This window comes from Nilaparvata lugens, chromosome 2 (genome assembly GCF_014356525.2).
Source record: "Nilaparvata lugens isolate BPH chromosome 2, ASM1435652v1, whole genome shotgun sequence".
In the NCBI taxonomy this organism is placed as follows: Eukaryota; Metazoa; Arthropoda; class Insecta; order Hemiptera; family Delphacidae; genus Nilaparvata; species Nilaparvata lugens.
Window position 1 is genome coordinate 88,551,284 of NC_052505.1, and position 15,463 is coordinate 88,566,746.

Below are 15,463 nucleotides of genomic sequence, written 5' to 3' on the forward strand. Positions count from 1 at the left end.
AGTCGCCAGGCTGGTCTGAGCTATTCATGACTTTTTTTCAGTATGCATTATCAACTCAGCAGTTCTAATACACAGACATCACTACTTGGAATGCCATGACATTTTCTATTCTTTCAATTCCTATTATTACCATAGATCGATTCAGATCAGCACAATGTTTATACTGTATGTTCATATAGATTTTTCTGATTGTAAAAAGAAATAGTCAATAATTGCTGAGAATTTAAAGTGATATTCAACGATTTGAACCTGATAAATTGGATTGTTGAATGACAATTGAAATTCAGTGAATTTTACTGTACAACATTCCTTTTCCTCCTATTTTATTGGGTGATGAGTGGAGATGATTTATGATTTCATATTTGGATTCATCTTTTCATAGTTCAATATTTTTTTGGAAAACTAGAACTTTTAAAAATTAAAAATGTTTATGTATAAACTTCTCAGGTTTTCAAAAACTTCTTAAAAGCTTTGCCTGCCCCTTTGTGAGGCAGGAGTATTATTATCTTAGTATGTACTATATAATCATATGATAATGGAAAGCTATATTAAAAACAGCTATAACTCCCTTGTTTTCGGGTATTTTTGAAAATGGGACTTACGCTTTAAAGAATTTGGGGTCGCTGAATCCAAATCCGAAATCAGAAATCTTCTATCTATATTTTTAAGGAAGTTAGACTTTGAGAAAAAGTGATGAGTCATAGGTTTGAGCAAACGTCGGCATAGTTGTTAGATCTGTCGGCTTATTCGTAAGTTCACTCAGTCACTTCTAATCCAACTTCCTCTTTCATTTGTGTTTTCAAATGATTTTGATCGATATTTTTTTTATTGTTGTTTATAACTATACTAGTAGTTCTGTGAACAGTAGACCTCGCGCTCATTTAGTTATATATTGACCTGTTGTTATGTTTTCTCAAAAATTAATAAATAATTTATCAAATTAAAATGTCTAGAAAAAATCTTAAACAAACATAGAGCTTTCTGTCCTATCGTAACGTGACGTGTCGTCCCGAATGTGAATGTGAGCGCTGTTATCAGGTCTGGCTGCCGTCGATACGCCATCCAATCAACCCATCAGAGAACATTCTGTGTTGTCGTGTTGGCGAAAAATCGGTGTGTTGGAATTAACAAAATAAACTACCATAATGCTGATTTCCTACAAACTTCATTTCTCACTTTTCATGATTTTAGAAATCAATTTCCTTTCAATAATATTTGTTGCAATTTTGATCATCAGATTGAATAAGAAAAATATAAAAAAAGTTTTCTATCAATAACTCTAAACTCCAAACTAGAATCATGGCCTCAGCTTATGGAAAGAGAACTGTCAGACAATGTAGACAACTGTCTACAACACTAACGTCTACTAACAACTGTCTACTAACGTTGATGGAAAGATACATTTTCAAGATGTTCGATGTTTTTGAACGGGTAGTATCAAAGACCTTAAAGAGATACATCTTTAAGGTCTTTGGGTGGTATTATATAGTCCACTAGACAGCTGATTTATGATGATTAATTCTGATGAAAGTCTGATTTTTACGGTAATATTGGCGTTCAAAAGAAACTCCTTTCCCTTTTGTATTATCCTTAAAATGCAAAATTTCAAAATACCGTATGTATACGTCGACGCGAAATTCAAAAAGGAACATACCTGTCAAATTTCATGAAAATCTATTGCTGCGTTTCGCCGTAAATGCGCAACATATAAACATTTAAACATGAAATGACAAACCGTCGACTTGAATCTTAGACCTCACTTCGCTCGGTCAAAAATGTCTTCAAAGTGTAATGGGTTGATAGCTATTCACTAATAAAATCTTACTCTCATAAACTCGTTATGTCGTTTTATAACCTTCATAAATGATAATGCTATAGAAACTTTTTCTTTCTTGTATTGTGTCTATTGTTGAAATGACTCCTCCTCTAAACACAGACTTGTTCCATATTAGAGGGAGTAATTTTCAGGGAATATATTGTCTTAACTTTCTGGAAATAAAATTAATTTGCATTTGAATGCATCTTCATGTTGAAATTATAGTATTATTTACAAATTTCTTATTTTCCACTTGAATATGACAACATTGCAGGGGTGCCATTTAGGAGGCCCCCAAGGATCAAATAAAATAACGAAAATGCGGGCCTATCTACGTGAAACATTAAACTCTTATACTAATTTGATAATCTAGTTTGAACAGCAGTCTTATATAAAGCCCCGCAACCACACATATCGATTTTTGTTCGTACGATATTTTGCCGTCCTTATGTATTCTATCAGATTAAACGGAACTTGACAAACATCATCTGTTTAATCTAAAAGAATTTATAAGGACGGAAAAATACCGTACGAACAAAAATCGATGTGTATATGCGGGGCTTAATATTATTCATTTCACAGTATCAACGACATAGCTGAATAGGCTCGAAAGTATGGCTAGAACTTAGATAGAGTGGGTACAAAATTATGGCACAATTAGTTATATCAGTTTTTATGAGTTATTAGCAAGTATTGCAACGTGAGAATTAGCAAGTTTCAACGTGCCATAGTGGAAGAAGAAGAAAGCGCACTGGCAGGCAGTCAATCAGTTATGTATGTACAGAGTTGATGAGAATTGTAGAATCGGTCCGATGTTATTTAATTAAATCACTTTTTGCTATTAAAATGAACGCTAGCAGTCAGATTGACTGCTAGATTGAATCTGACTCCTAATCGTTCATTTTATTGGTAAAAAGAGATTTAATAATAAGCAGTTTGTGATGGAAAACAACATTGAGTTATTTTATTTTTGCATATATTATTATTTTTCAATTCGAATAGGATCCTCAATCAAATCTACTTTCAAATTATCATTGCTAAAGAATAATTAAGCTGTTTCCATGATTCTCACCAACTCTGTATAACTACTTTTGAGCCGGTCTGTATATATCCATAAGTATCATAGCCACCTCTAATACAAGACCCCGGCCTACGATTCGCAGCGTAGGCCTAGAATCTAATGCATGATTAATGAAAAAGATCAGCTGGTATTTTTAAAAATCTGCAACGTTGCAATATCGTAGGCCGGGGCCTTGTATTAGAGGTGGCTATGTAAGTATCCAATGATTTAGATTTTAATCTCTTGTTGATGTTGGAAAATATTTTTGTATTGAAACTTTGAATAGGCAAAATGAAACATACAATTACATCTTTAAAGTCATATTTTTAGAAAAATATTGAGCCTTTTCCTAATTAGGTAACAAGGTAAGGATCATGCCCACCCCCCTCCAACACTTGGTGTTTGCCCCCCCCCCCCTTTAGCAGTTTGGAGAAATTGCGTCTAGACGCTGAACATTTTTTGAGGCTTACCGTTTATGAATTTACCAATAAATTGAATAAGTGATGAGTAAGAGAATTACAGTAATTTTTGAACTATACAGTTTGTAAAAGATATCAGACAGTTTTCAAACACTGTGAATTACTGTAATTCAATAACTACTACTCTTTGATCGGCCTACTGAGTTTTCATTCAATTTTCCCACTCGTATTTAACTCGGGAAACCTAGGATTACTCACATCCTTACTAGATAGTGATTCCTAGAAATAACGTCTCTGTTATCTTGCTGAATATCCTTTCTCAAAACTATAGCCTATTGTTAGTTGAATTCCAGAGAAATAAAGAAAACTAACTCTCATAAAGGGAAAACTTATAAATTGAGTGGGTCGAATGGATTTGATAACAAGATCACGCATTGGGAGCTATGACTACAAGCCGTTCTACAGATTTTTCATCTCTCTCGCAATGAAAAATACGTATTTTTCCTCATATTATATAGGATACATTCATTCCATTCTTGCAAACAGAAGTTAGAGCCAGAGTATATCTAAATAACATATATAATATCATAATATAGACATCTATTGTAACTCATTCACCAGTTTCGATTCTGATTAAAAATTATAAACTTGTGGAGAACACCTCCAAAACCCTAGCCCTCAAGGCCAAGACACATCTGGCGTTTCTCAGACGACTGGCAGGAAGCTCTCGGTTGTCTGATTATCAGCTGATTCCCGACCCAACACAATCCAGTCGGAGATCTTCCTGCTCTGCCGCCTCATGTGGCTTGGCCCTAAAGCCTAACGTATTTCGGGAATATGTCCCTATGTATCAAGAATAGTATATAGATACTATCCTTGCCTATGTATTCCCTATTGCTTTCCTGATGCTACCCTTGGGAATGAATTCTTCAAAGAATCAAAATTTACAACAGTATATTTCCTTCTACCAGTATTGAATGCGTTTAAAATAAAAAAATCTGGTGTAGTACACTCACACAACTTTCCTTGCTCATTGAACTGTAAGCCTCATTCTTAAACGAGAATAGTTTAGGGGAATAACATAATGACGATTGGCGGCAACGTAAAACTACGATCAGACTTCTGTATATGTGTATATATAATTAATTGTTTTCAGAGTACGGTACTCTTTCCTTTGTGTAAATAATTGTGAAATTCGATGATTTTTTTAAAAAGTCAAAACAGCTGTTCTACAGATGAAATATCTCGACTATGTGTTCTTTTTATGAACTGCTCTACCTACCTACCTTATGCACGAGAAGGAGGTTACAAAGTCCATTTCTCAAGGATTGGGTGGACCTCCCATTAGTTTCCCAGAAAGGAGACTCATGCCAGTTGATAGAGCTGATAAATAACTATGCAGGGTATGAATTAGAAAAAATCGGTCAACTCATTTTCAAGAAAATCGTGAAAAACATGGTTTTTTAGTAATTATCCTCCATTTTGAATTGAATTTTATTGAATTTCTTATTGTCTGATCCTCATGGTATATGGACCTTAAGTTTAAAATTTCAAGTCAATCGGTTGATTAGGAATGGAGTTATCGTGTTCACAGACATACACTCACACATACATACACACAGACCAACACTCAAAAATCATGTTTTTGGACTCAGGGGACCTTGAAACGTATAGAAAACTTGAAATTAGGGTACCTTAATTTTTTTTTTTGGAAAGCAATACGGTACTTTCCTTACCTATGGTAATAGAGCAAGGAAAGTAATAAAACTGAGTAGTGAATTCTGTAGGCTACTGCGTATTTGTTTTTGTTGTGTCTATCGTGCAGGAGCATTGTCCCACAGTGAATAGAATATTTACAACAGAACAGAATAGAATCAGAGACAAGAAAAATATAGTCTTATCCTTCATCTATGATAGAATAATTATTGACTACAACTGTAGACGGTTGTCGAAGCCACCGAAAATTTCCGAAAAAAACATAAGTTTCGAAGTGTTTTTAATCTACCTATATCTTGTTTTTCCTGTTCAAATGAGTATTAATTTATAAATAGTAATATTATAGGAAAATATAGTTATATAGAAATATTGGTTTTATCGACAATCGACGACGCCATACATAATGGAAATTTCAAATTTCAATGAGTGTATTGTAATATGGAAATTTGCACTAACGACTACTGTTAAACATGTTGAACCGTCTGAGATTGTTATTCCCACATTTTCCCACTTTCCGAAAGCATTGGAGACAAAAGATTGTGACCTCTATATATAATAACCGGGAAATACCTTCTATCAAATAATAAGCAAAACAAACAAGCGATAGCCCTATATCACAGCATAAATTTACATCAGTGACCTCGTGCTCCAATACTCGACTATTGAACAATCAAAGATTCACTCTCTCTCTCTCTCTTTCCATCACTATTTCTCTCTTTCTCTCGCGTTTTGATGGCCGCTGATGTCATTTTTTGATAAATCTAGCGCGACATGGAATTAATTTCCAACATTATTCTCCTACTATGTTATTAGGAACCTGCGTCATTTTCTGTAGAGGCAAGGCTGAAGTAATAATTTCGGCTTGTGGAGTTGTAATTCGAAATGATGGAGTGAAATAACAAATCAATAGTGGAGTGGTCCACAAAGGAAAATTAAAATCAAAACAGCCAGCTTTTCAATTGCACTGATCTTGACGATTGAACAAGTAAAATTGCGAGCTGTAAGTATTCACTCAAAGCAATACGTAGATTCTTTATCGTTTCTACTTATCTACTCAAAGCAAATGGGGATGAAAACACGAGAAACCAATGTATCTAGAATATCTAGAATGTATTCTAGGTACCTTGCAAGAAACTATATTATAATTTTCAACTTTTTGATCCAGTAAAATGTTGTAAATTAATGCTATAGTTTCTGAGATTATCGACTTAGGAATTCGCGTAACGATGAATTCCGTTTTAGATAAATATTGATTTTTCATCGACAGAATATCAATTTTCTCCACGATTAGTCGGGAAAAAGGCAACGAAATCCAAATACGGCATTGCTTTTGAAATAGGAGAAACTTTTACTACATTCCTGGTGTATTTCGGAATTATTTCACATAATATCTATCAATAATCCATTACAATAATTCAAGATAGACATTATAATCTATGATAGACTAGACATTGGGCAATATATGAATAAACACCTGGTTGCACAAAAGTATGTTAACTTTTAATCCTGATTAAATGCCACGAGAACCAATCATCAGAGAAGCCTTCCTCTCAGAAAAACCTTCTCCGATTGGTACTTGTGGAATTTAATGATGATTAAAATTTAACTGGCCTTTGTGCAATCGGGCCAAACTCTTGTAATATTCTAATTGAGAGAACAAGAGGAATGAGTGGCCTTCATGATTGTGACAGCATACGCATTTTAAACGCATACCACAGAGTAGCTTAAGGCTGTGCAAAGGCTGAAAATAAACTTTCTACTCGTGATATTTTTCAAAATTTTCGATTTGTATATCATTATGCTATCAAAATGAAAAAGTTTTCTCGGGAAATCATTTTTTTTCGATCATTACTTTTTGCGATATGAGCGCCTAAAGTTTAAATTTTTGGGACAGAACATTTCAAATTCGGTAAGAGGTAAATCCATGAGATTTAGAGGATAGATTCTTTATCGTATTGTTAATCTAGTGAAACGAAAATTTTCTGAAAATATCAATTTTTGAAAAAGTTATTCGATTTACCAAAAATAAATCAACGAAAAGTTTTTCTTGGTTATTTTTAGTAAATTGAATAACTATCTTAAAAATTGATATTTTCAGAAAATTTTTGTTTCACTAAATTATCAATTCCATGAAGAATCTATCCTTCAAATCTCATGGATTTATCTCGTACCGAACTTGAAGTGTTCTGTCCCAAAAATTTAAATTTTAGGCGCTCATATCTCAAAAAGTAATGATCGGAAAAAAAATGTTTTCTTGAAAAAACTTTTATATTTTGATACTAAAGTTGCGAAATACCAGTGAATGCCAAAGTGGGAAGCTATTTGAAAAAGGTAGGTGACTACTGAATCATTGTTCTTAAATTTTCATAGCCATTTTTGAGATATGAGCGCCTAAAATTTAAATTTTTGGGACAGAACACTTCAAGTTCGGTACGAGATAAATCCATGAGATTTGAAGGATAGATTCTTCATGGAATTGATGATTTAGTGAAACAAAAATTTTCTGAAAATATCAATTTTTAAGATAGTTATTCAATTTACTAAAAATAACTTTTAGTTGAGTAATTTTCGGTAAATTGAATAACTTTTTCAAAAATTGATATTCTCAGAATATTTTTGTTTTTCTAGATCAACAATACCATGAAGAATCCATCCTCTAAATATCATGGATTTAATATCTTACCGAATCTGAAATGTTCTGTCCCAAAAATTCAAACTTCAGGCGCTCATATCTCAAAAAGTAATGATTGGGAAAAAAATGTTTTCCTGAGAAAACTTTTTCATTTTGATAGCTTGATGATATACAAATCGGAAAACTTAGAAAAATATCACGAGTGGAAAGTCTATTTTTAGCCTTTGCACAGCCTTAAAGGAGTGTGCTATAGGCCTACCATAGACTACAGTTTAACTGTATTATGAAGCTATAGTCGAGTCAATATTCTCGATCAGAACAATTAAGTTTTATCAATTGAAATAAGCGTTTGTATACAGTTTTTAGATACAGTAGACCTAAAACTCTTCCATTTTTTATGAAAGAAAGAAATCAGAATAGACTGATATCTCGGGCTCTGAGTGCCAGGAAAAGATCATGAATAATAGAGATGATATAGAGACGAGTCCATATTTTTGATTAAAATAACTATTGAGTTTTTTTATGAAAATAGCGTTTGAATACAATTAGTAATCAATTGTTCTCAATTGGAACAATTTAGTTTTTTTAATTGAAATTAGCGTTTGAATATAGTTCTTTGTAGACGCAGTTACAACTTTTCCGTTTCTGCAAGATAGAAATCAGGACAGACCGATCTCTCGGGTACGGTGTGCCATGAAAAGATCATGAATATAAATCTGATTAGACGAGTCCATATTCTTGATTACAACAACAAATTAGTTTATCAATTGAATTAGTATTTGAATACAGTTTGTAATCAATTGTTCTCAATTGGAACAATTTAGTTTTTTTAATTGAAATTAGCGTTTGAATATAGTTCTTTGTAGACACAGTTACAACTTTTCCGTTTCTGCAAGAAAGAAATCAGGATAGACCGATCTCTCGGGTACGGTGTGCCATGAAAAGATCATGAATTTAAAGGTGATTAGACGAGTCCATATTCTTGATTACAATAATTGAGTTTTTCAATTGAAATCAGCGTTTGAATACAGTTTGTAATCAATTGTTCTCAATTGTAACAATCTATTTTTTTCAAAAAAAATAGTGTTTCAATTCAGTTTTCAAGATTCGAATCTAAGATGTGATTGAAAGTATCCAGCGTTTCTTCCTTAAGAAGGTATTTTGTCTCCCATCATACACCCCGAATCAGGCTTTGCTTCTGGAGACCGGAGTCTGTCCAATCTTCCTGCATACAATAAGGCTACACCTTCATTTTGTAAAGCGATGTTTGAATCTGCATGAGGAAGATATCCATGTATGCTATTGAAATTGATGATTCGAAAAAGGCTATTTCTGTAGATGACTGGAGGATGCTGGATGACTTATTTGGCATTCCATGGAGGAGATAGCAGCAGGTATCTTGAACATCGACCAGACGATTGACAGAATTGGAAGTAAGCTGCGAGATCAACAGATGCAGCGGGTCGCCATGGAGCCAGCGGTAGGCTACACATTCGCCGAGAGCTCAATCACTGGAATGATTACATTTCTCAAAATTCCAGCTTTCATTTATCAAGTGGTTCTTCAAAGCAGAAATGATTGATCAGACTCAATAAGTATTCATTCAACGGGAACAGACTCTGCTCATTGTGTAATAGGAAGGAGGAGGAGGATGTCACGCATTTCATTGGAAATACTCATCGAGTTCAGATGGCAACACTTTGGCAGGGTAGCATTGTCACGGGAAGATCTGAAGAACTACCTAAACGGAGATGACTGGCTAAAGATAGGTGCATACTGTGTTAGTGCATGGAAATACAGACACTACTTGATTTCAGAGTTCAATGGATAGTGCGTTGTGAACTGTTGAATGAACAGTAAGGAAAAAGTATTTGAAAAACAAGAATGTGTAATTCTGTATGAAGTCTACTCATGACAAACCTCACCCTGACGGTCGTTGACCAAGGGTTTAATGCTTGTTATAACTAAAATTATGTTCTTGTATAATATTATCTAGGAACCAATGTTAAAATAAAAGCAATTATTCATTCATTCATTCAGTTTTCAAGATTCAATACAACTTTTCTGTTTTTGCATGAAAGAAATCAGGAGAGGCCGATCTCTCGGGTACTGAGTGCCATGAAAAGATTATGAGCACTTGAGTTGAAGGCTCACCTCAACACGTATAATGGCCAATAGATCCATGGCGCAGATGTAAGCCAAGGCTACACTAACTGCTATAGTTGTTGTCTGTTGCAGTATTGCATCACGGCTTGCTCCTGTATTATAAAGCTGTACCCTGAAGTACGTGGAAGATTGCACGACGCAGGCTGGCACATTCACTTCAAACAGTCAGAATTCTTCTAAATAGCTGACAGTTCAAAGTTAATTTCACTACAGCAGTAACAACTAACTCCTACCAAGGTTACGGATCATCTTGTAAATCTTTACCGGGCTATCATTGCGCGTTTATTGCATTCAGTAAAAAATCTAAACATTAGGTGCAGACTTGTTGAGGCTTGCAAAAAGGTTGCAGCCTACTTGACCTTTAGACACTGTCAATAACACAAAATAAAAATATTATCACTGCAGTGAGGTCCACGTTATAATGGCAGTATTAGATTAGCATGGATGTTGCTTTCCTTGTCTATCAGTCGACAAAGCTGATAGCGCTATCCTTTTCCACATCCGCAATGTTGCCAGATCGTTGTTTAACAATGTAGAAATATAATTCATTAACAAAACATTTAATCTCAATATGAAAGTTATTTTAAAAGTAATATATAGATATTATGAAAATTATTATTATTTAATCATTGGAATTTACAAGTTATTTTTCCAATTTCTAAGTTATTATAAAAGTGATATTTAGATATTATGAAAGTTATTATTATTTAATTATTTGAAAACAAATTTCCTTGGCAAATAAAGTATAATTGATTATTCTAAACAAGCTGAACAGTGAACAATATTTAGATATTATGAAAGCTATTATTATTTAATCATTGGGAAACAAATTTCCAAGCTATTATAACTTATTTTTCCAATTCTAAGTTATATAAAAGTGATATTTAGATATTATGAAAGTTGATTAATTAATCATTGAAAAACAAATTCCCTTGGCAAATAAAATATAATTGATTATTCTTAACAAGCTTGAACAATTGATATTACATCAAACATACCGGTATCAGCTATTATCGATAGAAGGAAGTAGCAAGTCAGAGAATCGGCCACGCTGTTCGCCTATCTTTCTCCACTGCCATTATAACGTGGACCTCACTGTAGCCAGGCTTGTCATCAAACGAAGGTCTTCTATAATCTTCAACTTCCCTGATGCAAGAGCTAAGGTATATTTTAGCTGATTATTGTCTGAAGTATTTTTATAATTTATTTTGTCTCGACAGTTTCTCTCGTACCGGTTCTGGTTACAGTTGTGACTAGTGCAATCAACCATATTCTGTCAACTTTCATTATTTGTAATGGCCTTGGGATCGTAGCTTAATCTATTGTAATTTCCGCCGTGGAATATGCTAGTCTAAAGATGGCCTATTTTCATTTATAGTGTCGTAGTTCAGTAGGTCTATAGACCCTGAAAGGATTTATCGAAGAAGTTACAATTCAAGAATTGGTTAGAAGAATAGGTAAGAAAGTGAATAAATATAAAGAAAATAAAAATCTTAGTACCATTTTTTTGAAATATTTTATCACAACATGTCTCGGTCATTTATGCCTTTTTCAAGTCACTTGAAAAGTACAAGTCAAGTGACTTGAAAATGGCATAAATGACCGAAACATGTTGTGATAAAATATTTCAAAAAAAGGGTACTAAGATTTTCATTTTCTCTATATTTATATTCCCTATACAGGAAAGAGATAAGAAAGTGAATCATTGTTTTGTTTGTCAACAGATTATTTTTTTATAGGTCTATGTTTTTTACACAGAATGAAAAGTGCGAATGAAACTAAAAAGATACATTTAACACACTATAGACGACTAGACCATGAACCAATATCATTTTAGCTCATAAATGATCAATTATCACATCACTACCCCTATCTCCACTATCACATCTCAACCCTTATGTTTACTATCACATTCATCCCCCATTGAATAATAGTCCCTCAATGTACAACTTTATTATTCAATTAAATTCCTTCCAGAATGTTTTCAGGATGATATTTATTTATTAGATAGGGCAAATAATATAATAGTTAGAAAAGAAAAATAGGTTGAAAAATAAAAAGAAATATTGGTCATTTTGTTGGTCTAATGGTAAGGAGCGTAGAAACTCCGGTCTGCTAGCACCACCTGGTTCGTTGGTTCGAATCCCGCCGATGGCATGGACGTTAGATCATCTTGTCAATTCACAAACGCACTTTTCACTACCCACGTACATGCAAAACGCTCATGTGGGCATTATCTATAATGAATTATGAAGGAAAGAATTGGCTTATACACGTACGGGATAGGAAATTTACGAATGACGCATCATCACGTCTGAAGTACTTGACTGATTAATTTGAAATTTTGCATTTTGATTTTTGATTCACCGAGGATGGTTATAGGTCTATAAATTCTTCAAGATTTCAGTACGTCAAGTTTTCAGTTTGTCAATTAGACCCTTGCGGAGCACGGGTTACCTGCTAGTACACAACAAAAATAATAATGGTAGTTGTCAAGTAGGCCTATACTGTATTGCTGAATGAGGATATACATGAGATGATAATGATTTTTCTTTTCTCCAAACTCTAGAAAACTACAGTAGGCCTATATTATGATTGAAGAGAACAAAGATATAGTGAAGCTATCACAAAGAGACGTCGACCTATAAATATTTCTATCTAATTGAAATACTCTCTGAGTTCTTTGTTACAGAAAGTATGATTCTATAGTTGCTACGAACTAGAAAACCTTGAATTGAAAAAACGTGTTCAGTTATTTACGTTTTAGAACAGAGATAAGCTAACACTTCTATGTTGTTTACTAATGCAGTAAAATTCTCTGTTGTTACAAATAAACATTTGATTCCTATGTGTTTATTCTGAGAGAAATAATTGTTAACAGAATTATGTGGTACGTTGCTGTTGCAAAGGATTCAACATATCTTAATTCTTTATTCTCTCGTTTTGAATTCATGCCGATTAACTATGGGAAGAAAATTAATTTATATTAAATCAATTATGAAGTGTGCACCCTAGTAGAATATTGGCAATTTCTTTTCAAAGGCTGATACTACTCTTTCACTTTGAATAACATCAATAATTATTTATTGGAATAGCCTATCCACTTTCCGTTTAGCAGGATTGTGATAAGTAAAATCAGTTGACCGATAATGACTACGGAATAAAATACTTATTACTCTAAAACTGAAGAAAAACTATTGATTATACATCTAGAATAGACTTAGGCTAATCAAAACCAAGCTTTAAGTCATCGTTCTCGATTTACAATAATTCATACTGTACACAGTGGTTAAGTTAAAGCGTGGAGAATAAAGTAGGTCAACGGATTTGAAACAAAGAAAACATCTAATCAAAATTATGACAATGCCGTATTTAATCGACAATGAATCATTGTGTTTAGAGAGTCTCGTTCCATGAAAGCTACTGGACTGGAAAAATTGAACGATTTTAAATAAAATCATTAAAGCTCATGGTGCTATACATGAGATATCGAAGCCACTCCACGTGAGAATGTATAGAAAAAGGAATGTTATGTGTGATAAATTTTCAATTTCCCAGTAATAACTCATTTTTGGGCAACAGAATTTTCCAGAAATTAATCCTATCAAGATATAATAAACAAATATGGAGATAAAAAATGGAATCAAAAACCAGAGATTCCAACAACATGCAACAAGGAAAAAACAGATCAATATGGCCATCCAAACATAAAAAACAGTTTTTAAGTGTGAACACTTGCTTTTAGAGGCGAAACGTCGTCAAAAGTTTCCGCTTCAAAAGTGTTTTTAGCCTAATTCCAATAATTCTGAAATAATATTGGAATAGAGATAATGGATTCACAACACAATAACCCGTATTTCATTTCTATAATTATCATTATCATACTATTATATTAGAATAGATTAATTTATCGTTGAATAAATTATAATTATCATAATGAGAATTATAATTTAATTGACAAGTATTTTACTCTCTGTGTTGTAAATAGCCAGAAGCACCAAGCATCCAAGCTATCTCTAGTCTCTGCTATTGTTAAACAATATTGTTACAGTAGTTTCTTATCGTGCGTTTAAAGCTTTAGTGAGGTCCACGTTATAATGGCAGTGGAGAAAGATAGGAGAACAACGTTGCCGATCAATGTCAATGCCTTCTATAGACGGTAGTTGATACAGGTTTATTGATGTAATATTAACTATTCATTCTTGTTTAAAATAATCAATATTATATTATATAAGCAATAAATAATTATAGGCCTATAATCTAATTATATTTTTCAATAATTTCATAATGAATTTTCATAATTAAGATAAAATATTTTGTTAATTAATTATTAGTTCTACATTGTTAAAAGACGATCTGACAATAGAGCAAAGCGAGGAAGAGATAGCGCTATCCGCTTTGTTGAATGATAGACGAGAATGGAAATACCATTGCTAATCAAACACTGCCATTATAACGTGGACCTCACTGTAGTCATAAAACTCCATCTCCATTCATGCATAGAAGGCAGTCAATAATCATCTTAACATTCTTGGCTTGTTACAGTGAGAACGTCTTGACTTTTGGGAGATGAGACTTGGAGTTCAACTTTGGAGATCGTCTCCATCATTATTACAGTGCGTAAAAAATGTGTAAATATAGTTATTTGTGCAACTAGTGCGCAAAGTGACAGTTTGCTGCACCGAAAGAAACGTTTACGCCCGAGCCGTAGGCGAGGGCGGAATGGTTTCTTGAGTGCAGCAGAGGAACTTTGCGCACGTATTTCACATTAAGTTTTTCCTACAGTTACCATTGAATATGAAAAGTGGGTAATTATGGGTAAAATTGCCTGAAATCCATCAAATGTTTTTCTGTTTAATTTTATTATCGATAAAAACCTTAATTTATTGTCAAATAGAATAAAAATGTTGTCCTTGGTTATAATATCTACTTAATAATTTTTGCTCGTTGTGCTTCGTTGCACCTCTGCTCACTATAGCAGCCCAGTCACTGTTACCAACTTCATTTTGATTTTGCTGCACTGTTGCTCCATATAACCTACTAAGTATTTTGCGTTGCCATGTTGCAAATCTGGAGTGCAGGAAAAATTTTTCCCGCACTAGAGCGGAAAAGTGATTCTTTGTGTTCTGTAATCAGTGCAGGAATGGTCACTTTTCAAGGTAACTGTAGGAAAAAGAATTTGATTTGATTTGAGTGCTCTATTATTGTGAATTTGTGTCAAGATGAGGGGTAATTGTAAAGATGGACAATTTTTCAATACTTGTATTCATCGTCCCATTAGTGGGGTTGCATGTGGGTGACTTATCACCCAAAATTTGTGGTCCAAAGAGCGAAATAAGCAAAGTAAGGTTTGCTTCCCTCACTGGGTTAACAAATTCGAATCAGTAAGCTTATACCAAACTTAATATTGAATTAGAATATGATTTAATTTGAGCTGATTCAATATTTGTTAGGATTATTCGTATTTCAGGAGAGTCGATAACAGAAAAAATATAAGTTTTTTTTTAGAAATAGAAAGAAAAAGAAAAATCTTAGTACCCCTTTTGAAATATTTAATCACAACATGTTTCGGACATTGATGCCATTTTCAAGTCTTGAAAATGGCATCAATGTCCCAAACATGTTGTGATTAAATATTTCAAAAAGGTTTTAAG